The sequence below is a fragment of the Astyanax mexicanus genome, chromosome 22, assembly GCF_023375975.1.
Source record: "Astyanax mexicanus isolate ESR-SI-001 chromosome 22, AstMex3_surface, whole genome shotgun sequence".
Taxonomy (NCBI): domain Eukaryota; kingdom Metazoa; phylum Chordata; class Actinopteri; order Characiformes; family Acestrorhamphidae; genus Astyanax; species Astyanax mexicanus.
This window is the reverse complement of record NC_064429.1, coordinates 35,001-37,500: the sequence shown is the minus strand read 5'-3', so window position 1 is coordinate 37,500 and position 2,500 is coordinate 35,001. Positions and strand designations below refer to the sequence as shown.

The 2,500-nt window shown below is 56.2% G+C and overlaps 1 non-coding gene across 1 annotated transcript; it reads right to left on the bottom strand.

Moving 5' to 3' along the window:
- Positions 1–256: 256 nt before the first annotated feature.
- Positions 257–2,120, bottom strand: LOC125787092 (18S ribosomal RNA). The gene has a single exon (XR_007429010.1). It is a non-coding gene; the product is annotated as an 18S ribosomal RNA (ribosomal RNA).
- Between the last annotated feature and the right edge of the window lie 380 nt (positions 2,121–2,500).

Below are 2,500 nucleotides of genomic sequence, written 5' to 3'. Positions count from 1 at the left end.
AACTCGGGGTCATCAAACCGCGCCGCCGAGCCGCCTCCGGAGTAAGAAACCCCGCAGACGGACTTCGGGGGCCAGGTACCCGTCTCCCTTTGGCCGTAAAACACGTTTTTTGCTCAGGACACCGTTTTTCGATCAAGTCATTAAAAGGCCGAAGGGAATCCCTGTAGTTCCCAACGTCGGGCCGTGGCTTGAACATTTTTTGTTTGTGGAAATGGGAGTCGCGCCTACTGGGAGACACTACCAACCCAAGTCCCGGTAATGATCCTTCCGCAGGTTCACCTACGGAAACCTTGTTACGACTTTTACTTCCTCTAGATGATCAAGTTCGATCGACTTTTCAGCACAGCACCAAGGCCCCGCGAAGGAGCCCCGGCGTGGCCGATCCGAGGACCTCACATAACCATCCAATCGGTAGTAGCGACGGGCGGTGTGTACAAAGGGCAGGGACTTAATCAGCGCGAGCTGATGACCCGCACTTACTGGGAATTCCTCGTTCATGGGGAATAATTGCAATCCCCAATCCCCGTCACGAACGGGTTTAAGCGGATTACCCGCGCCTCTCGGCGTAGGGTAGGCACACGCTGGCCCGGCCATTGTGGCGCGCGTGCAGCCCCGGACATCTAAGGGCATCACAGACCTGTTATTGCTCCATCTCGCGTGGCTATACGCCACTGGTCCCTCTAAGAAGTTAACCGCGACCGCGGGGGGCCGCGTAACTATTTAGCACGAAGGAATCTCGTTCGTTATCGGAATTAACCAGACAAATCACTCCACCAACTAAGAACGGCCATGCACCACCACCCACAGAATCGAGAAAGAGCCATCAGTCTGTCAATCCTTTCCGTGTCCGGGCCGGGTGAGGTTCCCCGTGTTGAGTCAAATTAAGCCGCAGGCTCCACTCCTGGTGGTGCCCTTCCGTCAATTCCTTTAAGTTTCAGTTTTGCAACCATACTCCCCCCGGAACCCAAAGACTCTGGTTTCCCCGCACGCTGCCCGGCGGGTCATGGGAATAACGCCGCCGGATCGCGGGTCGGCATAGTTTACGGTCGGAACTACGACGGTATCTGATCGTCTTCGAACCTCCGACTTTCGTTCTTGATTAATGAAAACATTCTTGGCAAATGCTTTCGCTTTCGTCCGTCTTGCGCCGGTCCAAGAATTTCACCTCTAGCGGCGCAATACGAATGCCCCCGGCCGTCCCTCTTAATCATGGCCCTGGTTCAGGAAACCCACAAAATAGAACCGGAGTCCTATTCCATTATTCCTAGCTCAGGCATTCAGGCGAGTTTGGTGCCCGCTTTGAACACTCTGATTTTTTCAAAGTAAACGCTCCGGACCCCTGAGGACCGGACACCCAACCAAGGGCATCCGGGGGGCGCCGGGAGGCAGGGTCTGGGACAGGCGGTAGCTCGCCTCGCGGCGGACCGCCAGCCCACTCCCGAAGTCCAACTACGAGCTTTTTAACTGCAGCAAATTTAATATACGCTATTGGAGCTGGAATTACCGCGGCTGCTGGCACCAGACTTGCCCTCCAATGGGTCCTCACCCATGTGTTTAGGATACGTTCATTCCGATTACAGGGCCTCGAAAGAGACCTGCATCGTTATTTTTCGTCACTACCTCACCGTGTCGGTAATGGGTAATTTGCGCGCCTGCTGCCTTCCTTGGATGTGGTAGCCATTTCTCAGGCTCCCTCTCCGGAATCGAACCCTGATTCCCCGTTACCCGTGGTCACCATGGTAGCCCCCTATGCTACCATCGACAGCTGATAGGGCAGACATTCGAATGAGACGTCGCCGCCGCGGTGGGCGCGCGATCGACCCGAGGTTATCTAGAGTCACCAAAGGGCCGGGGGAAACCCTCGCGGGTCCCCCCGGGTGGGTTTTGGGTCTGATAAATGCACGCATCCCGGCCCCCCCGAGAGAGGACCGGTCAGCGCTCGTTTGCATGTATTAGCTCTGGAATTACCACAGTTATCCGAGTAACGTGTGGAGCGATCAAAGGAACCATAACTGATTTAATGAGCCATTCGCAGTTTCACTGTACCTTCCGTGTGCACTTAGACCTGCATGGCTTAATCTTTGAGACAAGCATATGTTACTGGCAGGATCAACCAGGTTGCTGCGAGTGGTTTTTGTCACAGAAAAAACCATTGGTTCTTAGAGGGGAGAGGGATCGGCCCCGTACCGTCCGAAGGACCCCCCGGGGAGGGGGGGACGGGCGGAGAGGCTCGTCCGAGCTCACCCCTCATTGCTCCCAGTGGAAATTAGTGTGGCAACTCCGCTGCGCGAGTTCCCGCTTGCTTCGGGGATAACAAGGAAACGCTCGTTCCGAAACCGGGGGTCCGGAGCTTTTTGAAGCCGGGTGCTGGAGCTCGGTTGGACGCGAGGACCACCGAGGCATCCGAGTCCGACGGCTCCGGGCCGACCGGTTATCGTGTAGGGCAGATTGAGATATAGACGGGCCGTCTACGACTCCCTCGGATAGGTTCGGAAAGGTC